The sequence below is a fragment of the Panthera uncia genome, chromosome C2 (assembly GCF_023721935.1).
Source record: "Panthera uncia isolate 11264 chromosome C2, Puncia_PCG_1.0, whole genome shotgun sequence".
Lineage (NCBI taxonomy): Eukaryota > Metazoa > Chordata > Mammalia > Carnivora > Felidae > Panthera > Panthera uncia.
Genome location: NC_064810.1, coordinates 116761556 through 116786970, shown reverse-complemented (window position 1 = coordinate 116786970; position 25415 = coordinate 116761556). Strand labels below are relative to the sequence as shown.

General features: G+C 36.4%; 2 long non-coding RNA genes across 2 annotated transcripts in view; one reads left to right on the top strand and one right to left on the bottom strand.

Moving 5' to 3' along the window:
- LOC125921259 (uncharacterized) overlaps nucleotides 1-22953 on the top strand; it is a 38048-nt gene extending 15095 nt beyond the window's left edge. The window contains exon 3 of the long non-coding RNA XR_007457360.1: nucleotides 22653-22953. This is a non-coding gene — a long non-coding RNA (uncharacterized LOC125921259). The remainder of the gene's footprint in view (nucleotides 1-22652) is intronic.
- On the bottom strand, nucleotides 14217-19358 carry LOC125921257 (uncharacterized). Its single transcript, XR_007457358.1, has 3 exons — nucleotides 19235-19358; nucleotides 17212-17334; nucleotides 14217-14454 (listed from the first exon to the last, which is right to left on the bottom strand). It is a non-coding gene; the product is annotated as an uncharacterized LOC125921257 (long non-coding RNA).
- Nucleotides 22954-25415: the final 2462 nt, after the last annotated feature.

Here is a 25415-nt window from a genome sequence, read left to right as displayed (position 1 = left end):
AGGCAGGTCTTAATTCATACATCCTCAAGTTTTTTTTTTTTAACTTTCCATATTAGGAAATAGAAAATCTCAAGTTCTTCCACTCTGAAATAAATAACACTATTTAGCTCCTTCTTCACAACCCACGCTTGATTCAGAATGTCCTCTCCTTTGCAAACTGGACCGCATGATATCATCTTAAAACGTAAATTATATTTTATGGATTTCTACATGGTGCTCTCATTCACCTAGATTTCTATAGATGCCCAACACTAATACCAATAGTAGATTTAAACCTTAGAAATATATTTGTTAGAGGAGAAACATTCATAAAACATTGATAGAATTTCACATTCCAGTTTTGAGGGTTAATCTCTTATTCCAAACTCTTACAGACTAGTAAGTTAAATCAAGGAACTACTCTACATTATTTGTTGATTTATATATGAATTTATAGATCATGGGATGTCAGTCACAAGAATTTAAACATTGTAACAAGTTACTATATTTTATTTGAAGAATCAGCTGAAATGTTAATATGCTAAGTAAGCACAGTGAAACTTATACCTGTATTCTTTGATTCATTATTCCTTTTGGGTTATAGCTAAAAGTTTATGATCTTTATGTTCAAATAGACTTTAAACATTTGTCTCTCAATTCTACTACATTTCACTGGATTACTCTTCCTTCCTCCTTTTTGGATTTTAAAAAGGAATATATTTTTATTGAGGTAAATTTTTTATAATATACAGATCTTACATACATAATTTAATGAGTTTTGACAAACGTCTATACCCACATAACCACCATCTCAACCAGAAAATCCTTCCCCCAACTTCTTTTTTTTTTTTAAGTTTATGTATTTATTTTGAGAGAGGGAGGGAGAGAGAGAGAGAGAGAGAGAGAGAGAGAGAGAGAGAATCCCAAACAGGCTCTGTGTCAGTAGCTCTGATCCTGACGTGGGGATTGAACCCACAAACCATGAGGTCATGACCTGAGCCAAAACCAAGAGTTAGATGCTTAACCAACTGAGGCACCCAGGCACTCCTCTTCCCTCAACTTGTAATTAGTCTTTGCTTTCAAAGGCATTCACATACAATTTCTATAGGTATACATTTTTTTCCCTGCTCTTGAATGTTGTATAAATGGAAACCTGAAATCATTCTTTTGTCTATTTTGTATACTATCTATTAGTGAGATTCAAGCATGTTTTGCGTATATCATTAGTTAATTCTTATTACTGGGTAACATTCTGTTGAATAAATATACCGAGATTTGTTTCTTCTGTTCCTGTTGATGGTCTTTTGGATTGTTTCCTGTTTTTTACTATTGTGAACAAAGCTACATGAGCATTCTTTTGCAAATCCTTTGGTGTAAATATTTGGAATTGTTGAGTTATATGTTATTAGGTATATGTTTAACATTATAAGACACTAACAGTTTTCCAAATCAGTTGAATCATGTTGCACTCCTACTTGAATGTACTAGAGTTCCCCTTGCTTCACATCTTTGCCAATATTTGGTGTTGATGGTGTGCAAACTGGTTTATCATTGTGAATTTAATTTCTGTTTTCCTAATGATTTAAGATGTTCAACATCTTTTCATGTGCTTACTGAACATTATATACCTTATTTTTCTGAAGTATCTGTTCAAGTCTTTTACCCATGTTTAAATTGTGTTTTATTCTTCAATGGTAAGTGTTCTATATTGCATTCTGGATGCAAGTACTTGGACACTGTGTTGAGAATATTTTCTCCTACTCTGTGCATTTTTATTTTTGTTAAGAGTATCATTTGATAAGCAGTTTTTAATTTGATGAAATTCAAATTATATATTTTTCACTTTGCTTTAGTGTTTTTGGTCCTCAGAAATCTTTGCCTACTTCAGGATTATTAAAATATTCTGTTTTCCAGTATACTTAACATATATTACATTAGTTTCAGGTGTACAACATAGTTTCAACAAGTTTATACGTTATGCTATCGCTTTTTGGGTTGTTCATCCTGCCAGTGATCATCTGGACATCATTTTGGGATATGGTATGACACTGGGGGGAAATTTTCCCCCATACAGATGTGTAGTACCACCACCATTTGTTAGAAAAAAAAAAAAACAAAAAACGAAAACAACAACAACAAAATCTTCCTTTACTTCTCTGAATTGCCTTGGTATCCTTATGAATATCAATTGAATATGTATATATGAGTTGATCTCTGGCTTCTTTTCTGTGTCATTGATCTATTAGTCTATTCCCATGCCCACATTGCACTGTCTTTCAGTAGTTTTATAGCAAGTATTGAGATCTGATAGTAAAAAAAAGCAAAACAAAACAAAACAAAACAAAAAAAAACACAACAAAAAACAAAAAAACTCCAACTTCATTTTTTTTCAGCGTTTTGTTTTGTTTTGTTTTTGCTATTCCAAATCCTTTGACTTCCATATAGTCAATTTACAGATTTCAGCTAAAAACTCACTGGAATTTTGTTTGGATCGCATTACATCTACAGGTCAGTTTGGAGAGAAATGACCTCTTACTAATAGTGATTCCTCTGAGGTATGAACACGGTAGAACTCTCCATTCATTTAAATATTTTTAAATTTGTCTCAGCAATGATTTATAGTTCTTGGTGTGAAGATCTTACCTGTCCCTTGTTAAATTTATTGCTAACATTTTACTTTTTAATGCTGTTGTAAATGGTACTGTTTGCTTACTTTCATTTCTGTGTGAAGTTAGTGTGTAAAAATATAATTGGTTTTTGCAAATTGACCTTTTTGTACTACCACCATACTAAATTCACTTAGTGTTATCTTTTTCTTTGATTGTTGAGATTTTTTTTACATAGTCATGTCATTTCTGGAGAGTTAGTACAGTGTTGAAAAGAAGTGGTGACAGTAGATATCCTTGCCTTGTTTCCAATCTTAGGGAAAGAGTGTTGTTATTAACCACATAAATATGAATGTTAGATGTAGGTTAAGGATGCTTTTTATCAGTTTGAAGAAGTTCTCTTCTATTTCTAATTGCTTAGATTTTTACTATGAATAGATGTTTTTTTCTTAAATGCTTTTCCTGCATCTATGAAGATAATATGGCTTTTCCTTTCTTAAAACCCTGTTAATATGGTGAATTACTTATTGATTCTTGTCTTCATGGGAAAAGTCCCACCTGATTATTATGTATATTATTTATCTGTATTTCTGGATTTCTTCTGCTACTATTTTCTTAAGACTCTTTCATGTATGTGCAAAATTATAGGTAAATAATTTTTCTTGTATTTAATTTTGTCAGCCTTTGGTTTTAGGTTGATGCTTGTCTTCTTTTTTTTTTTTTTAACGTTTATTTATTTTTGAGACAGAGACAGAGCATGAACAGGGGAGGGGCAGAGAGAGAGGGAGACACAGAATCTGAAACAGGCTCCAGGCTCTGAGCTGTCAGCACAGAGCCCGATGCAGGGCTCGAACTCACGGATTGTGAGATCATGACCTGAGCCGAAGTTGGACACTTAACCGACTGAGCCACCCAGGCGCCCCTGATGCTTGTCTTCTAAAATGAGTCCGAGAAGGTTACATCCTTTTTTATTTTCTGAAAGAGTTCAAGTAAGGTTGTTATTATTTGTTTCTCAAATGTTTAATACAATGCACCAGTGAAGCTAGCAGGTTTTAGAGTTTGTTTATTGGAAGAATTTTAACTACAAATTCACTTTCTTTGTTAAATATAGGGATATACATTATTATATGTTAATATTTTATATATAATATTAAAAAATCCCCACACATATATATTTCATATCAGTTTTGTCAAGTTGTGCATTTCTATTTTTTTTTTTAATGTTTATTTATTTCTGAGACAGAGACAAAGCATGACTGGGGGAGGGTCAGAGAGAGGGAGACACAGAATCCGAAGCAGGCTCCAGGCTCTGAGCTGTCAGCCCAGAGCCTGACCGGGGCTTGAACTCATGGACTGTGAGATCATGACCTGAGCCGAAGTCAGACGCTTAACTGACTGAGCCACCCAGGAACCCCAAGCTGTGCATTTCAAGACACTGTTTTAAATGTAAGTTTTAAAATTTTTGCCATAATATTTATATAAAATTACCTTACTGACATTTTAATGTTTACATAATTTGTAGTAATGCCCCTTCTTTTGTTTTTCCTATTGACACTTCGTGTTTTCTTTTTTATCGTGATTGGTCTTCCTAGGTATTTGTCAATTGTATTAATCATTCAAAAAACCAGCTTTTGTATTCATTAATTATATGAATTTTCTACTGCTGTCATAACAAATTATCATAGAGGCGCTTAAGCAACACCCATTTATTTTCTCACAGTACTCATGTATTGGAATTCTGGGTACAGTATGCCTCAACTGGTTCTCAGCTTGGTGTCACCAGATCAGAATTTAGGTGTTGGAGGACCATGCTTCTCTCTGGAGACCCTGGGGAAGAATCCACTCCCAAGGTCATTCAGGTTGTTTGCAGAGTTAGGTCCTTGGTAGAGCTGAGGTGCTCTTGTTTCTTTGCCGACTGTTATTGGGAGCCTCTTTCAGCTCCTAAGTGTGCCTGACTTTCTTGCATATTTCATCTTTCTTCCAGATCAGCAATGACATGTTGAGTCAGGCTTCCTCTCAGGCTTCCACCTCTGACTTTCCCACTGTCACATTTCTCTGACTGTAGTGGGAGGAAGTTCTCTGCTTTTAAGGGCTCATGAAATACAGGTAGGCCCACCTGGATGAGCCGGGATCATCTCCCTATTTTAAGGTCCACAATCTTAATCTCACCTGCAAAATTCCTTTTGCTACATAAAGTAACCTGTTCACAGATTGCAGGGATTAGGACATAGACATCTTTGGCGGCAGGGGGTGGGGGGACATTCTTCTTACTATAGTCCATTTTCTTTATTGTTTTATATTTGGTTGATTTCTGCTTTTCTTTTATTATTGTTTTTCTTCATAATTTGCCCTATTTTTTATTACTTCTTAAAATGGAAACTTAGATAATTGATTTTAAATCTACGTTTTCAATGTAGACATTTAAAGCTATATGTTTTCCTCTGCTTTAGTTGCATCCCATAAATTTTGATCTTTATTTTCATTATTCATTTCAAAACATTTTCTAATTTTTTTTTTGATTTCTCCTTTGATCTGTAATTTTTATAATTGATAAGTATATTATTTAATTTTTTGATATTTGATTTGCTAGCTATTTATTATTGATTGCTTATTTTATTTAATTTTGCTCAGAGAACATTTTATCCAATATTTCTACCTTTTGAAATTTATTGTGGTATTTTATCCCAAAACATATGATTTACCTGATGTGTGATAGTTGTCTAACAATAGAGTCCAGATCAGATGATAATTGTCCAATTTATAATAGCTGGCATCAGTGCAAGAAATATTTATTCCTTTGGTAACTAATTATTAGACATTAACATTACCATTCACATTTAAGCTTATTAATTAGTGAGTTACAGGAGTAAAATGAGTGTTAATCATACAAAATTAGAAAATTTAGGGGCGCCTGGGTGGCTCAGTCGGTTAAGCGTCCGACTTCAGCTCAGGTCACGATCTCGCGGTCCGTGAGTTCGAGCCCCGCGTCAGGCTCTGGGCTGATGGCTCAGAGCCTGGAGCCTGCTTCTGATTCTGTGTCTCCCTCTCTCTCTGCCCCTCCCCCGTTCATGCTGTGTCTCTCGCTGTCTCAAAAATAAATAAACGTTAAAAAAATTTTTTTAAAAAAATTAGAAAATTTAAAGTATTCGTCATTTCCTTCTTATTCCCTTCAAAATGGGGTGAGACAGCCAGAGAGTGAGAGTGTCACAACTTTTCACAAAGGGCCTCCTTGTCAAGGTACCTCTAGTCTAATAAATCTCAACTGTAGCTGATACCACCCCCAGGAAGTGTTTGGGAATGCATAGGGGCATTTGGTTACATTACTGGGGGATGATACCAGTATTTTAATAGATGAATAACAGGAGTCCTAAACATCCTGGAATGCATTGAACTGTCCCACACACTAAAGAATTGTCCTGTCCAAAATACCATGCGTGCCCCGTTGAAAAATAGGGTAGGGGTGATTTTGACCTTTCTTTCAATCTTCCAGTGTACTTAGCACAATATTTTACATTCTAGTTATTGACTATTATATTTTGTGTTATATTTTAAAAATAATGAATGTATAAATAAATGAACTATTCAAAATATTTGGGTAATGTGTTATAAAACATGCAGGAACTTATGCCAATGACCCGATAGGAACATAAAGATTTCCTTTTTGTTGGCCATTCAGTAATTTATAGTCTGAACCAATCCTTCCACCCACTCCATGCCCTGTTTAAAATGAATTGTTTTTCTTCATTATAAAGAGAGTCTAGATCCTTTTATTTAAGCATGCTGAAAGCATTGTAAATTAATGCTGGCCTTACTCAGTATAGGCAAGAATACAATAGAATTGCTGGAGTCTTTTTATTCTTGTGGAATTGCTATGTAGTCAGTTGTATGGCCTAATATTCCATTAGCCAAATTATTTTTAGTGTCTATATTCATTAAATTTAGAAGAAAGAAGCTCTACTTCTCCTCTCCACATTAGTCTTATACTAAACATATAAACTACCCTTGGATATTTTTTCCAATTCATAAGTTTTCCTTACATAAAGATGCAGAGTAATCTTGTGGGAACGTGCATAGGCTTTTAAAATTATTTAACTTGGGGCGCCTGGGTGGCTCAGTCCGTTGAACAAACAACTCTTGATTTGGCTCAGGTCACAATCTCACTGGTTTGTGAGTGCAAGCCCCATGCCATGCTCCACAATGACAGTGAAGAGCCTGTTTGAGATTCCTTTCTCTCCTTCTCTCTCTGCCCATTCCCCACTTGTATGCTCACTCTCTCAAGAAATAAACTTAAAAAAATAAAATTGTTTAACTTCTATATATTTATCTGTTTTAATTCACCCATCAAATGTTTCATTTCTACAATATTATAGATGGTCCGCAAAGTACTGGAGGTATTCATGTTAAAGAGAGTTTCTGCCTATAAGGGCTTAGAGTTTAAAGAGGAAGACAGGCAGTTAAGTACGATAAATGATACATGTTCTGTGACAAGGGGAGGTTCAACTCATAAATGAGATCCAAGAAAGGGAGTAGTCAGTTCTACCCGTGTGTGTGTGTGTGTAGTGGGGGAGTGGAGACTGGGAATGATCTCAGATGATGATACTTGAGCTGGATCTTGAAAGACGAGTGGATATTAAATAAGTAGGCAGAGGGAAAGGAAAGGAGGAAGAGGGAATAGCTAAGCAAAAAAAAGAGGCAAGAAGCAGTGAGGCACTTTTACACATCTGGAGCTCATCTGTCAGATCCATATAATGGTGGTAAGGTGATATGGCTATAGAGGGGTTGACAAAGCCCTGTACACCATGCAGTGAAGTGTAAAATGTATATTATAAGTTATACAGTGGTTCTCCAAGTGTGATTTTAGTCGATAATCAATACCACCACCTGGAAACTTGTTAGAGATGCCCATTTTCTGGCCTATCCCAAATCTTCTGATTCAGAAATTCTGTGGGTAGAGCCTAACAACTTGTTCCAACATGACTTATAGGTTATCAGTGCATGATAAAGTTTGAAAACGATGGGGCTAAGAGAGCCCTGAAATGGTATTAAGCTGGTGATAATATGTTCAGATATGTGTTTTAAAAGATTATTTTAGTGAATATTCGTTTAGAAGAAGATAAAATGAGCAGGGAGGCCATTTAAGATCACATGGTCAAGAGACCATTGAAGACAAGCCCATGTGAAATATCAGGAAGAGAACAGAGAGATGGAGAAGTTACAAGCAGCATTTAAGAAGGTCGAATCAATGGAATTTGATTTAAAGAAGAGAAGAGCCTGAAATCTGTCGTACTTCTACATTCAATGATTTGATGGTGGAAAGTGGTGCCATTCATGAGATGGGGAGTACAGAAGGGGGTAAGGGACACTTCTGTTTTGAATAAATTGACATTGAATTTCCTATAACACAGTTGAACAAAATATTGAATAGACACTTTGTTATAGAAGCATGGGGTTCTAGAAGGATGTCTGGGCTGAAAATAGAGATGAAGAACTATAGATCTTCTAGGTAACTGACTACATATGCATTAGGACAGCATGCTGGATAAAAACAGATGAGCCAGTGTAATGCTTCAGGGTCATTTATGGGCTAGACAGAAAAGGAAGACATTTCACATGTGACTGAGAATAAATGGTCCACTATTTGGTGAGTTAGAGGAGCACCAGGAGAGTGTGTGGGCCTGGAGACCAGAGAAGGAGAGGATTCCAGGAGGAAAGTATTGGTCAGTAGTGATACATTATAGAAAACTGAAACCCCAGAAGAAGCATTTCATTTTGATTCTGGGGGATCATTGGCAGCCTTGGTCAGAACAGCTTCTCTGGCATAGGGAGGATAGTTTTTCTTGAATGTCTGACACAGCAGGGACAGCAGACTCCCTATTTTAGAAGAAGGTGCCAGTTTTATATACTTCTAAAATCAGTGGAGGGGTTATGAAGCCAATGTTCAGTATTCATGTGAAATTGCAGCTGAACCAAGTAAATTAGAAAGAAGACATGTTCTTAAGAGAGGATGTAATTGCTTCCATATAGAAGTGGAATGGAGGCACTGGAAAGTGAGATGAAGGGGTAAGTGAGAAACATTTGTATCTACATCCTCAGTGGGAAGACCTCACATTATAGTAGAGTTGACATGAGACACTAAAACAATTCATCTTGAGTCACAATGAGGAGATGTGAGAGGCCCTGGAAGCTGGGGCCATAAGCTGGTAACAGGAAAAGTTGACATCTCCATACACTAGAGAAGAGTGTTCGGACTGATCACTTTTTCATTTGTCTGTCTTATTTCCAATGAGCAAAGGTCGGACTTTGATCCCTTCCCTAAGATGAGTCCAAAACTATGGGGTAAAGATTAAATAGGTCCTCTATTCTCCGATGTTGACTTTCTTCTGCACTATCCTGAATGTTTAGCTTTCATCTTGAATTCAATCTCAAAATTTCACTCTAGTCTAAGCCTGAAAGGTTTGCATAACTGGAAAACCTGGGTTTCCAGGAAGTTTGGGCCTTTCTGGACTCTTGCTCCTGGCCCACGGCACCAGTGGTCATTAACTGGAGTGAAATGGTATTTCTATTTTTTTTAAACACCAACTGTGAAAATGTACTGAGCTTTACTACTTGAAGTGAATGCTCTGAAGAAAGAAACACCTCCCATTGACTGCCATATGAAACTCATTAATTTTAAAGTGCCCTTTTACCCTGTGATAGCCTGTACCCTACTGCCCTCACACAAGGGCAGGAATCAAGTCAATTAATAAGCTGAGACAAAATAAAATATTCTGAGACTGTCTCTGGCTTTTTATTTTTAGGTCAGGGTTAGAATGAAACTTGTCCCTAGAGTTTGGAAGAATTAGTTCATGATACCCAATAGCATTAAACACTTAATTGGCTTCTAGTCTAATTCTGGGTGTCTGAGACAGTTTCTGTTTAATAATTTAGGCTCCGTTATTTTAGGATTCAATTGCAATAAACTTTTAATATCTGGGGTATGTATTTCCTAGGAAATCCCTGTATCTCTCAGCTTCAAACGTTTATACTTGTCATACAAGACAGGTCACATTTGACAATAAAGCATCATTTTCATTTGTGACATTTCCCTGCTGTTTCTGTTTTACTAGCATAAGTGGAAATATCCAAGCACCAAGTCACACAGTTTATTCTTCCTCTTAAGAAATTACATCTACAGTGGAAACGTCACAGTAATTTATGATTATAAAGAGAGTATTTGAATCATAGAGGTTTGGGGGAAAGAATCCAGAAGAAATTCTACCAAGTTTGTTTTTGTCCAAGAAATTAGTAACATAGAGGATATATTTGTAGAAAACAATTTTGCATATTTCTAAAATCATTTAAGTGGTCATGAAACCAATGTGCATGTGAAATCATAAACTTAAAAATACATATCCATTTAAAAAATATAAATATTATCTGTACTGTGTATATATATGCCTTTTAGTTTATATTTTGTTATATATATATATATATATATATATATCATATGATGTAAATGGACTCTACAAATAACTGAAATTATTAATCAAATTACTCAGCAATAGTATAAATGTTTACTACCATTTAGTTTAATAGGATTCTTCCAAAAATTCAATTTAGCTAGTAAATATTTATTGTGTTCCTTATAAACAGTAGATTCTATTATTGCAGCTTTGGCTATAAACAAAATTGATAGGGTCCCAGCCTTCAGTAAGTGTGCAGCTTAATAAGAAGGGTAATAAACAAGTAGTTTTGAGTGTGATGGATGTCATGGAAAGCCAAAATAGAATGGGTAGCATTGTAGACCTGATTTAGGGGTCAGGGCTGACTAGAGAAAGAGAAATATAAGTTTAGACCTGAAGAATATCTAAGTGGAATAGTTAAAGTTGTTTTAGGCATATCTAAAGCCAGGAGGCGAGGGAGATGAGACACAAACTAGAAAGAGTCAAGTATGACTGGGGCATAGAGTGCCAGTCAGAGAGTGGTGAAAGATGAAGCTTTAGAAGTATATGGCAGCTAGATGTGAAAGACAATATAGTTGTGTCAAAGATATTTGAGTTCATTTAAGTCCTGGGGAAGGAACTTGTGGAGTAGTAAGTAGTGGATATTTGTGATTATATTTGTGTTTCACAAGGTACCTCTAGGTAATGACATCGAGAAGGATTGGAAAAGGACAAGAATGCAAGTGGCAATACTGGCTTATAGACCATGGCCAGTAGTCCTCATAAAGGAAGATGGTGGCTTGGCTTGCATTAGGGTACTGGCAGTGGGAATGCAGAAATGTGGATATTCTGACAGGTGATTAAACCATAGAAGCACTGAGTCTTGGTGATTGATTGTGAGTGTGTGTGTGTGTGTGTGTGTGTGTGTGTGTGTTGGGTAGCATCACTGAGAAAAAAGGAAGGAAATTCTTATCAAGTTTATGGCTTAAGAAATAGATGCAAGGCAGTGCTCTTTAGCAAATATCACAGAATTATTGGTAGATTTCAGTGAGAATGAATTCCATTTTCTGGTAGGGCATTAAATGACACAATGTAGAGAAGTAAGCAAATTCTAAATATGTATCATTGTATTATAATTCCCTAAATATTCTTATGTATAATGTAGTGCTTAAGGAACATTACTTCTGTGTAGTTTATTTTGAAGGAAAGTGTTCACAGAACACTTCATATAAATTAAAATCATTTTATTGAACTTGCCAGTTAATTACAGAGTATTATATTCCTGCAGTGAGATAAAAGGCCAACAACAAACACATAATTTTAAGCATAGTTCAAATTATTTAAATTACATGTTCCTATAAATGAATCTTGGGACCCTCTCCCATGGAGCCTTCTCTGTTCTCTTTCCTGGCATGTCTCCTCTTCAGTTTCTAGTTGGGAGAAGTAGCAGGCCTCTTCTCTCTGATCTCTGTTTTTTTCTCTAGGGAGCTCACTTGTAGTCTTCCAACATCATCATCTTTTTCTCCTAGTATCATTATCTTGTTCTGTCTCTTCTTCTAAGTTGATGACCTTCTATGTGTGTTCAGTGTCCTCATGGCCTTTTTGGCTAGAGCTAGTACATCCAAAGCAGAAGCCAATCTCTGCTGCATTAAGATCAGTTTCCCTCCTGAGGCCTCTGACTCTTTCATGGATTCAACCTAAACCTCTTCAAGTCCTCAGACTCCTTCTCTTCTTAGAGAGTTAATGAAAACAGGTAACATGAGAGGAGCATTTACTAAATGACATTCTTTGTTCAGCATTTCACCTGCATGATCTCATTCACTTTACACACTGACACTGTACAGCTGCTGTTGTGAATTTCCCTGGTGTACAGGTGAAGAAACTGAGGTTTGGAGTAGATGCACAACAATTAGAGTCACAGTTAATAAATGACAAGATATGAATATCAAACAATGTTTTTCAGACTCTGAAAGCACTGAATTTATGCCCTTAACCACTCTGCTAACCTCCCTATTTCTATTCAGTGTGGATCGTGTCTTTACACATCATACAGGGATAAATGTAATCGCTTCCTTACTAACCTGCCTTACCGAACCATCGTTCTTTTGATACATTCAGCAATTTGATATCTGAATAATTGTTGTAAATGATCATTTTTTTAAAAAGTTTTTTTAATATCCATTTATTTTTGAGAGAGAGAGAGACAGAGAGAGAGAGACAGACAGACAGAATGCAAGCAGGGAAGGGGCAGAGAGAGAGGGAGACACTGAAAGAGTGACCCTGGGAGGGGTAGAGAGAGAAGGAAAGGGAGAATTCCAAGAAAGCTCTGCTCTGTCAGCACAGAGCCCAACAGAGGGCTCAATCTCACAAAGCACAAGATTATGATCTGAGCCAAAATCAAGAGTTGGACGCTTAACTGACTGAGCCACCCAGGCGCCCCTTAGCTAATTTTTTTTTAAATGCTCTGTCTTGTATTGGCCAGGCCTCACACAGTCTACTGAGTCTTATATCCCAGTTTCTCCTCACAGTCCTATATGTGGGCTTTCTTCTGAAAATCCCTCCATGCTACAACTGCCTTCTCCCTACATGCCACTCTGTTAACTGGCAACTGCTAATTAAATGGACATCTGGTCCAAGGATAGACAATCTATAATCCAGCAGCTAGAGAGGTGAAATGGTGAATCCTTTACCCAAAGAATGGCTTATTGAATCAGCCTTCTCTTCTGAGACCTGACTGGCCACGAGAGAGGAGTTAGTTCAGTGGAGGTAGGAGAAGTTGAGAGGTAGAGAAAAGCAGAGAATCTTCATAAAAGGATTCATCAGAGAATTGTGATCAGGTTGTTATGAGAAGGAAACATTGAACTCTTGTCTCAGAGCCCTGGAACTTGAACCACACTGCGCTATGGTGGTCTGGTTACTGTGAAACCAGGTCAACTATGGTTTCTGTTCTCTGATGGTCCCTAGATTCTTTTGAGACCTTGCTATGCATTGTCTTCCTTTCTATGTTTACTCCTCAAACAAACAACAATTCCACGTTATCTGAAGGAATTGAGTAAGGCTGGTGTGTGAGTGTGTGTGTGTGTGTGTGTGTGTGTGTGTGTGTTTTCCCTAAAAGAGCCCAACTCAGGATCTTTGCTTTTTCATCACATTAACTTACATAGTAATAATAATAACCACTGACAATTGTCACATATATCACACATGCCAGGGACTGTGCTACATTTAAATGCATTCTTTCATTGAGTCCTCACAATCTTTTCAAATGGGTTTTCTTCACCTTCGCTAACAGGTAAAGCAATGAGGCACAGAGAGGCTCAGTAATTGGTTCAAGGTCACACACTTGTTAAATGGCAGCCCTGGGATTTGCGTTCTGGTCTGCATGATTCCATTACCCATTTTTACCATATTCTGCCAGTCATTCTGGTTTTTTTTTCTTTTTTGCCAGTCATTCTTTACCTGGACCCTACAATTTCCTGATGTAGAACTTTGTGTCTCACTCATTCTTCTGTGTTTATAACACTGATATCCTTACTGTCTCACTAAAAAACTATTTTATTCACTGTTCTGTTTTTCTGTTTGTTTTTGGTGGTTTGGGGGGTGACTGTTGTTCCTTCCACCTAGACTGTCATCTGATCTCATATTATTAAATCCTAAAATTCCTTGAGGATTCCAATGTAAGACTCAATCTTGAACATTTTCTATATCCCTCACACTTAGTCCATAGCAAGAACACCTCATTTTACATCACCGTGTCTTCCATTCCATTGGTCAACACCACTTCATGGAAGTAAGTCTTTTCACCTCAGTTAGGGTAATCTGGTATCTGCAGTCATGTCTTTTCTCCTCTAATTCTATGAAAACACCTTTGTAGTGCTGACCTCATGGTAGACTTTACCACATTGAATAATTTATTGCTTAGTAAAAAGAATGTAAATATAGTAATATGTATAAAATATATTTTATATTTAGTTTTACACTGAAAGATTTGGGAATAATGAATCATTTCAATCAAACTTAAAGTGATTTTTGTCTCTTGACAGTTAAATGACTATTTCTTTGAGTGTCTAAAGAGTGTATGTCAATATGTCAATTTAGTTTTATTTTGACTCTTTTTAAAGTCTTTATAAAGATGTCTAAAACATCGTTGTCTTAGATACCCAGCAACTGTTGTTTCTCCTCTTGGTAATAAATCCACAATTTGATTCTGATGAACAGTCTCTCTTTTATTATCACTTCATATAATTCATATAATTCAGTGCAGAAATCTCCACTTTTGGCCCTGACTCATTGGAACTATATTGCTCTGATCACTGACCTAGGAATGGACCAAGATCCAGTAAGCGGGATCCAAGGAGACTTTTTCTGGACCCATTGAAAGAAGAGCCTGGTGCTTATCTTCTGATCTTGTTAGTAATGAGGAGGAATATGAACTTGAAGCCATGGGAGGTCTGAGAGAAAGTCAAACAGAGAAACCAAGTTCAAATGATATTGAGTGCATTCTTGGATCAAACTGAACAAGAACTTGGCCTAGTCTCTTCAGATACCTGAGCCAATAGGTTTCCTTTTTTTTTAAACTTAACTTGGCCTAAGTTGAAATTTCTGTCATTAACATTTTAATTGTCCCTCTCTTCAGAAGAAAAAGTGAATTCTACATACTTTAATGTGTAGTTAGCCACTGTTTGCCCCATTCTATTGTAACCAGTTATTATATACAATTCTCATTTTAAAAGGATGAAGTAAGGTCTGTTCATAGATAAATATGCAAACAGCAAACTCTGATACTGCTAATTGTATATCTTAAAGTATTTCTTGCTTTGTGTTGGTACAGGTAGGTGATATCTGCCTTTGAGGATAGGAATGTTAGAGTTAGGAGTCTGGCTAATTCTCCTGATGTGAACAAGACTGTATAGGAATGGCTGTATACACAAAAAGGTGCCCTATACTGGCAGAATAAGTCCTCAGGGAAAACAAACCAAAACTAAGCCATATACATCAATTGAGTTTTGAAATAGAAACTTCCTCAATTTCTTTGTCACAAAATAATTGAAAAATTTCTAGCTCAAATGTCTTGCTGTTTCATTTGGAGGTAAGCTGATATAGTCCTTCTCACATAGTAAGTATTATCGACATGCATTACACTAGAATATTTATTAGCACTATTCAGTGAGCTGTAAATCACCAGGGAGGTCCAGGATTAGCAAGATATTAATGTTTAACTGCACAAAATTGCTGCTAGTTTTATCTTTCCAAGTATTACAGTTTATAAAGACAGTCACATAATTTCAGTTTAAATGTCCCTTAAGTCATCATTTTATTATGACCGAATATTACTATTAACTGGGACTTTATAATGAAAAAAATTCCAGTTGAGAAACACAAGTTTTAGTCTGCTGTGATTGTGATGAATACTACATCATTCGGGAAACACTTTATACTTGGTTTTTTTTTTTTTAATGTTTACTTATTTATTTTGAGAGAGAGAGAGAGAGAGAGAGAGAGAGAGAAAGCATCCATGCATGTGCATGTGCACGCACACACACACACATACACACGTGTGAGCAGGGGAAGGGCAGAAAGGGAGAGGAAGAGAGAGAATCCCAAGCAGGCTCTGTGCTGTCAGCATAGAGCCCAATGCGGGGCTCAGTCCCGTGAACCAGGAGATTATGACTTGAGCCAAAACTGAGTTGGACGCTCAACTCACTGAGCCACCTAGGCACCCAGACTTAGTATTCTTATTGTAAGATCTGGATAAGCAAACTAAACAAAATGGAAAACAGTAAGGATCTATGATCTAATAGAAAAAGAATTCCATAAATGACAGGTCTTAGGATTTGATTTCTGGAAAAGCAGTGTTATTCAGGACAAGGGTGTTTTCCTGTCCTTCTGACTTCTATTTTTGGTGACTTGGCTTTAGTTTTCAGGTATGTCCTCTTGTGGCTAAAAAATAACCACTGGGCAGGAGGCGTATCCTCATATAACATATTCAAAGGCAAAAAGAGGTCTTTTTTTTTTTTTATTGTGGATGAAAACCTTTCCCAGATACCCTCAGTAGACTTACAACAAGGTCCCCTTGACCAGCACTGCTTATAAATCTGTAACCTAGCTGTAAGTAAGGCCCACAAAGTGAAAATCTGGTATTTTTATATATGGTGGATAGAGGGCAAAGAAAATCAGCAGGAGAACCATCCATGTCTTAACTGGCAGACTATTCTGCCATGTGATTACTTTCAGAGAGGCAGAAATTTAGTAGCAACAGCTGTTGGCCAAATAAGATAGCACATTAGAATCCCAAGTTAAGTAGTTAGTGCTACAAGGCTATTGTGCTGTGTTGGAAGTCTAACTTATTTAATGATAGGAAATTGCTGAATTCAAGAGGATATAAAAATAATTATGTTGTTTGGAATGATTTCATTCAGGCTTCTCATCCCGGTAGTTATTTTACTTTTTAGCCTGTAAAGGTGAATACACAACAAAACAAACACAAAATTCTAAAAATGGGCAGACCAAACCTGTCTCAATTTATGATATGTAAATATTGAATCATCTCTTTCTTCTTTATCTGTGTTCATTATTGAATGGCCTGTCTGCTGCTTTTTTTTTCATGAAATGTTTGTGTGTGTGTGTGTGTGTGTGTGTGTGTGTGAGAGAGAGAGAGAGAGAGAGAGAGAGAGTGTTGTTACGTGTTTTTTTTTTTAAATATTGTCAAACTAGCTAACATACAGTGTATATAGTGTGCTCTTGGCTTTGGGAATAGATTCCCATGATTCATTGCTTACATACAACACCCAGTGCTCATCCCAACAAATGCCTGCGCATGCACACACACAAATGGGGGAAGGGCAGAGAGAGAGAGAGGGGAACAGACAATCCCAAGTGGGCTCTGTGCTTACAGCAGTGAGCTTGATGTGAGGCTTGAACTCATGAACTGTGAGATCATTGCCTAAGTTCCAGTCAGATGCTTAAACAACTGAGTCATGCTAACCCAAGTGAGCAGCCCCTGTCTGCTGCTTTTGAGCATCTTCAATTCAATTAACATTTGCTGAGTTCCTAACATTAGAAGTCCTCATTCTAAGCTCTGTAGGAACACAAATAAAATACACTTTTCTGTGAGGAATTTATCATCTATAAATGAAACAGATTGAGATGCAAATGAATATAATGCAAGATGTTAGCCATGTACTTTAACCTTAAGTTTAGACACTTACCATGGAAATTAGGAGTCAAGTTTCTGCTAAATCTGGGGAGGTTTTGTGGAGGACTTGTCTATAGGTTTGCTGTCTAGGATGGACAAAGGGAAATAGGACTCTTGATATTCCATATTGTGGGATCTAAATGAGAAGGAAGATACATCATGAGATTAGGAAATGTGGAACAGTTGGATGATTTGGACTCTACAGCTTGCACTAGAGCAGATAAGGGATCTGAAAAGATGGACTAAAGCTAGATTTAAAGCCACACAAAGGAGTATGGAAGCACCATCAAGCTACTGAATATTTCTGGCCAAGGTGAGATCTCCTCTCTACTTAGAACTCTCATGCCTCTCTTTGCAAATTACTAATATTTGTTGAACATTAAGTTCTAGTCAACGTTCTAAGTACTTCAGACATACTCATATGATCCTTACAAAAATCCTATAAGTTTCCTATTACTGTAAGTTCATTTTATATATCAAGAAATTTGACACAGGTTAAGAAACTTGCCCAAGATCACAATCATAACTACCACCTCTGTAGTCGGGAAGAAAAAACAGCTATTCCTTCCTGATACACATTATTGCCATATTTCTATTACAAGAAAAAAGTTTATACATCAATATAAATATTTCTTGTTTTTGATTTTTTTTAAATGTTTATTTTTGAAGGAGAGGGAGACAGAGCGTGAGCAGGGGAGGAGCAGAGAGAGAGGGAGATATAGAACCCGAAGCAGGATCCAGGCTGAGTGTCAACACAGAGCCTGATTCAGGGCTCGAACTCATGAACTGTGAGATCATGACCTGAGCCAAAGTCAGACACTCAACCGACTGAGCCACCCAGGTGCCCCAATATTTCTTAGTTTTGAATTATTTGTCTGATGGTTTAATGTAGCAAAACTTTATAATTTGTTTTTTTTTTTGTTTTTTTTTTTTTAGATTTTACTTTTTAGTTTTATTTTTTTTATCATTATAAACTCAAGGATTTAAATGTATTTGATGGATTTTAACTCATGGTGGTTTTTAGCCAGGAGTTAAATCGTATCATCTTAGGTGCATGGAAACTTCTTCAGGTGGCTCCCAAGCAAAACTTTAATATAAACCTCAATTCCTGTAATCCTCTGCACAGGAAGAGATCTCATAGAAAAGGAAGGGTACTGCATTAATAATTATAAATCTTTCATCTGGAAGAAAAGTTAGAAGCCATTTAGTGCATTACAACATTTCCAATATATATTATTTAAAACAAAAAGTGAAAGGCCTTTATTAACATTCATTTAGTAGATCATGGAACATTGGAATTTAAAGGAACTGCTAGGCCAGAGTTACAAACTGGCCTGCATAGTGACTTTTTAAAATTTTTTCTGGTTTAACTGAATTACTTGCCAGGTTCAAAAAATATTAGAACATTTAATATAAAAATATGAATTTTCAGCATCTCATAAGTAGAACATGGGGAAACAGCAAACCTACATTCCTATGCCAACAATCAGTTAGACCAGAGTAGAGGTTGGTTAAGTCAGGTCCTATACTACCTGGTTAGTCACAGACAGTGTATTAGTTTTCTGTGGCTGCATAAAAAATCACCACAAATTTAGAAACTTAAAATAACACCCATTAATGAACTCACAGTTTGATTGGTCAAAATTTTATTAAGCATAGGTGGTTTCTCTGCTAAAGGTCTCACGGGCCATGATCAAGGTGGCAGCCAGGCTGGCCTCTTATGTGGAGGTTCTAGGGAAGAATCTGCTTCCCAGCTCACTCATATTTTTGGTAGAATTCAGTTGACTATTGTTGTAGGACTGAGGTCCCCGTTTTCTTACTGGCTGTCTTAGCTCCTTTACAGCAATAGAGTATCTCTGTCTTGCTGAATCATTCTTATGCTTTGAATCTCTCTGAATTCTTCTTCTGTAGCCACTTAGAAGAAATGCTTTCCTTTTAAAAAGCTTATGTGATTAGTTTAGGACCACCCAGATAATGTCCTTATTTTAAGGTCAACTGATTAGTAACGTTAATCACATTTGCTAAATACCTCTTACCATGTAGTGAACAAAATTATAGAAGTAACACCAGGACTGAGATTATGGGGCCATCTTAGAATTCTGTCACAGATAGCAATGGTCTTCTTGGCCACTGTATGTATAAAAATACCAAGTGTACATGAAGATGTTGTCATGGAAACTCATGTTACTAGTAGGAGTAGATAGTGTATCACTACACTGAAGCACTATGGGTAGAATGTATGCATGCATGACCTGTAACTCCCAAGTTCTACCCTAGGTACATACTCCAGAAATGCATACATTTGTGCACTTACAAATGTAGGGAGGGCATTATTCTTCTATTGTGTACCTTATAGAAAACTCCGTGGTAAATCTCATTTTCTGAACCTTGTAGTTGTTTATAGATAGTATCAACGCTACCTTCTTTTGAACATTTTGAACATTTCTAAGGTCTTTTTCTTATAGCTGATTGTATTTGCCTGACCTACATTAAAAAAGATCATTAGTAAAATACCATAAAATACCATTATGTAATAAATTTCCTTTTTAGTTTATTTTTTAGAAAGCAAATGGGATAAATGGACTCTGAGTGCTATAATTCTAGGTATGTGTGTTAAAGTTTATGTGCTTTTTCCTCATGAGAGACTATGTATTTGTATGAGGGAGGAGAATATGTAATACCTGCAAGTTCTTTACTGAGAGAGTCCTTTTGTCTAGAAATTATACTTGATTGTTTGCTTGATTTTTCCTCCCAGAAAAATTAATACATGTCCCTTTATATCACAAATAAAAGCACAAATAAAATGTGATCAGATGCCACTTACCAGATGCCATTTATAATTTCTGTCCTGGAGGAAATCAGAATAGGGGTCAGAATACCTACTGCCCTCCATTGCTGGAAAGGTCAGCCTGGCAGTGTTTTTTCTTGGGCTCTCAGACAATATCCCCAGGTGTTTCCAGCCCCCAAACAAGGTACATAGTTGGGGCCCTGGCAGTTGTAAACACTGTTATCACTTTGGGTGAGGGCTTTCAGCAGAGAGGAGAATAATGTTGATATTTCATGTTGTAAGGAATATAAGGAAGACCATACAGCTGGCCTGTCCTTTGATATCTCAGAAGTGCTACCTTACTGTGATTAGAAGAATCCTAGAGTAATCCAATGCAGGGAACATAAATAGCCTTATCTTCGGCCCTGTTTATGTTTTGCTTTCACCTAGTACAAAATTTTAACACTGTGAGTTGTCTCAGCGCAAGAAAGACATTGCTCATGTTTTATTTCTATTTACACACTAATGGCCTTTCTTCTTTCCTAGAGCCTGTTTGGTTCAACAGGTTTTTTTTTGTTAAAATTGTGACATGTAATTATATATGTTATCATTACTCTTTATCCTTTATTTTCATTAGATCTGTGAACAACTGCTGTGTTTGGGGATTTTTTTCTACTTCTGGGCACGTGGTAGTAGGATCTCACTTTCCCATCAATAGATTCTTCACTATATTCTCTTGTCTTCTGCCTTGCCATCTGGCAATGGCTGCTCCATCAGCCTGAGCCATAGATGAAGGGAGGCAATTATGTAGAGCAGAAGCCTAACCGACTTATAGTGGATGTATAGCATCAGAAATATACCTGTGCTGACATTAAAATTTTTTTTAACGTTTATTTATTTTTGAGAGAGACAGTGTAAGCAGGGGAGGGGCAGAGGGAGACAGAGAATCCAAAGCAGGCTCCAGGCTCTCGGCTGTCAGCACAGAGCCCAACGTGGGGCTAGAACTCACAAACTGCAAGATCATGACCTGAGCTGATGTCAGACGCTTAACTAACTGAGCCATCCAAGCACCCCATGCCTGTGCTGATATTTTTGAGCTTGTTTGTTATTGTAGCATAATCCAGACTATCCTGTCTTATCCATGGCCTGGGTAGTTTTAAGTGTCTCTGATTTAACAGAACCATTCCATGATTTCAGTAGTCTTAGTAATATATACAATTTATATGGACTGAACAAAGAATTAAAATATTCAAATAATAGAAGGCTTTTCTTCTTCAATTTTGTTATATTATTATACCAAGTACTACAAACCTAACTTTGAGTTTCTCCGAAAAATTTTTTTCAATCTAGGTACAAAATTTTATGTTGAGTAAAATAATGTGCTACTTTAGGAATGTCTTTTATGAGCTGCTTGTTTTGTGGGAGACATGGCTGACAGTCTCCTTGCTTTTTCCAAACTTCTAAGGCATAATAATTTCAGGTGATTCTTAAATTCTAGATGTGTTTTGTTGACAACCTACACATAATAGTCTGCACACACATTCTGCTTGCTCAAGTGTAACAAATGGACACCTGATTTTGAATTGCTCTCGACATTCTTTTTTATCCCCCAATATAAACATATTGACAAGCTGATAAAATTTAAGTTCATTAATGTTTTCATGTAATACCATTTTTTTTTATAATTCTACAAATGGTGCACGATAGTTCTCAGAAGAGCTGTAAAATAAAACTTAAATTGAATTTGAAGTACTAGAATGACTAATTGTGATTACTCTTCATTTTAGTTAGACAACATATTGTGGGATTTTATAGATGAGACTAGAATACAGATGTAGAAATTTAAATGTCTAAAAGGCTCAGTTTTCCCGTAACACTTTAGAAAAGTTTATGAAAACCAGGAAAATGCTGCTGCTGCCTGGCTTTCAAGAGGCTACGTAAAGAACAGATATTATATTGGTGAATCCACCAGAGTCCTTGAAACTGGTGAATAAACCGTGAATGTCAACTGATTTGTTTGTAATGAGCAAAGTAACTCTTGTATGGACCACAGTATTGTAGAGAGTAGAACCAACTCATTCTAGGAAGGCAAAATATAAAGTGGATTTCTCTGTGATCATAGAATCAAAACAGACACAGATAGTTAATGACTTAAATGCATAATGGTTTAAAGCTAATACCAATTCATTTAGTTACACAGTGATAGGAATATTCTTGGCAATCTTCCTTGCATACCTGAATGCACTTGACGAATGTAGTTTTGACTTTGGATATTTACCTTCATCATTCTATTTTCTATAGCAACTCCATTTTGACTGACATTCATTTTTTTGATATACTCACAACTTCAGTTTGATTATAATTGGATTTATGCACCTGAAAGAATTTGTTTCTTTTGAGACATTCCTTATCTCTGCTTGATCTCCTCTCAGGGGACTTGTTAGTAGGTTTCCCCAGTTCAATCTCTCTTATTTCCAATTTCTTCTGACTTGTCTCATTTAAATACCTGCTTACTGACAAAAGCAGTTATTGCTTGGATAATAAAGACAATGTTCATACATTCATTTTTTGATAGCATGTTTCCTTATAAATATAAGCAAAGTTCTACTAGTCCTGCCAAACATTTGCCATTTATAAAAATTCATCCATTTGCGAATATTTAAGTTTCTTTCATTTTTCTCTTGCAGTTTCCACTTAGCACAGATGTTCTATAAAGAATTATAAGAGTCCCTGGAGTTCTTGCCAAGAAGATGCTGTTGAGGTCTACATTATCTACTACTCATTGATTGCTGAAAATATAATCATCAACTCAATCAGAAAATTTCATTAAAAACCAAACAGATGAAACAATTTGACTAACTCTTCTTTGAGCTACAGAAGAAAAAGAACATCTATTAGAAAAATAAACAGCAATCATGAATAAAGTATCTTGTTTTTAATCTAGTCTTTTTATAAGATTGTCTCTATTTCTAAATTGTAGTTATTCATTCTGGGAAAATCTGTAGTTTGTTTCTAAATGAACGCACAGATTACTTTAAGTACGAGATAAACTTTTGGAATTTAACAATGCAATATTTGCTCTTTAAATTGTTCCTTTCATAGCAGCTAACGGAAGAGAACAAACAATAGTTTCTCCATATTCTTGGAAAAGTTTATCTTGCAAGAGGGGTGATACAATCCTGTACTTATTTTCTTTGTCATTCTGATATGATTATTTAACTTCTTATATATCCTGAGGTGACAAAGGAATTTTTAGAGACCATACTGCTCTTCACAGAACACTTCCATTTTCTCTGAGCTAAACATCAGGCAAATTCTCTTATTAGTTTTAGCTTAAGATGAGTATATCTCAAGGATCTCATTTTTGCAAGGAATTAAAAGGTCAGAAGAATAAATCAGAGAACTCCTAAAGTTAAACACAATGCATATTATTCTCCGGGCAGTATGAAAAGGTAACTTTGTCCAGCTATTGTGATAGGTTGATTTGAATAATCTCAAAAAATTGATACTACAGCTAAATAGAATAATACAGACATTGGAAATTCAGCATTCAAGAGCAGTAGCCTTAATTAGCTCACTCAATGTGTACTTCCTGAGTTTTTCCACTGTATAAAGGCTAGAGAGGCACAAGGGGGAACAGAAAACTGTATGTACCACAGCAGATTACAGGTTGCCCTATGCAAAGAGCACAGAATCTACAGAAATTAGAGGATCAGAAATACACATGAAATTTAATTGTGATATAAGCCAAGAAGAGAAAACAACATTTATGTTTGCTAAACATATACTCATTTACTAAAAATGAGAGGCACAAATAGTAAAAGTTATAGAAGATCACAGAAGTGCATATGCATTTTGAAGATAGTTGGTCTCAGGTAAAAGTCATTGGCCAGCAGTTGTGACCATCATCATTAAGTGGCTTCATAACATTGGAACCTGCCTCTGACTTAGTACCACAGGGCTTCTCTAAGCAAAGTTCCTTTAGTTAGACAGAAAAACCACATCTTTCTGTAAGTAATAGCAAAACATAGTTCTTCCCAGTGCATCTGGTGATCCTTCCAAGTTGGGCTGTGAGTAACAATTTGTTCTTTTATTTTACAGTAAAAGACCACTTAGAAGATTGTAACTTTGAGAACATTGGATGAGGTATGTGTTCTGTTTATTTGTTAGAAGAACCACTATTTCGGGAATGGGAAAGAGTTGAATTTAGTATATATATTTCTCTTGGGTCTCTCTTAAAAACTTCAGGTTGACAGAGAAGAGTTGTCTAATAAGTCTCATTTTGACAAAATTAGGTGATAAGAGTAGGAGAGGGGAAAACTGATACACAAGATATTCATTACGTTGAAACATGTGAAGTTACCTAAATACACCATATTTAACCTCAAATATGGCCATTTAAAATTGAATTAAAAAGAAATGCTTGTGTTTGGTTTTTGGTTGAGGCCCTCAAGGCCAGGAATGATGCAGTAGATGTCAAGTATCTCACAAGTTTCAAAGGAAGGAGCCAGACCTTTTAACCAGGATGTGCTAAGAGATAGTTAAAATGGTTCTGTCATACTAGTGATCACCCACCTCCAACCAGAAAAGCATAGAGGTAGGAAATGAATGAGGGAAATCTTCTTTTGAGAGATTATGGGCCCACTGTGGGTTCTCCCTTCTATGGGGACAGGAGAACAGCTTCCTTTCAACACCTCACATGAAGTGGGAAGAATCTCGGAGGGATCTCCCAGTCCACCCACCTGGAGGGAGCCTGAGTGGAACCATTTGGAAAGGAAATCCATTCAAAATAATTCTGACATGACATAGCCCACCAAGGGCCTGTCTGTGGGTGTGAGGCTGAGAATGATGCAGGCACCCTGTGTATTACTGGTAGTACAGTAGGAGGTGGCAGAGAGAGAATCTCAAAGACTCCCACAAAGACAAGTAGTGAAAAAAGTCAGCTTGGCACATAGGCTGGTCTCCTAGGATCAGGGACATCATTTCACAAGTTGCTCAATACTGCCTTTTCTCTTCAACCTCCTCTCACTGTGGATCCTACCCCAGAGAGGTCATATGCTCAGGTTTGTTGCTTCTGATACAATGCAGAAGCGCAATGATTATGACAGCACAATATGCATCAGTAATTGGCTTTCCAGATAATTCTTATATTGTTTTCTTCAGACACAAGGTACCTACCTAAAATATTGAGCGCACACACACACACACACACACACACACACACTCACACAGTTTTTAAGTTTCAAACTGAGTTTTGCTATTGGCATATGTAGGAGCTGTCTTCACATAGCAACAGATGTTACTACAAGACATGAATTGGGTTATTTCACCAAGGTTTTTTGTTTTTTTTTCTCTCCCACTATCTCTTCCTTTTATTCTTGCTTTCATGTTGCTTTTTTTCCACCTCTCCCTCACTATTGCTCTTTATTATTATTTTTTATTTGTTTACT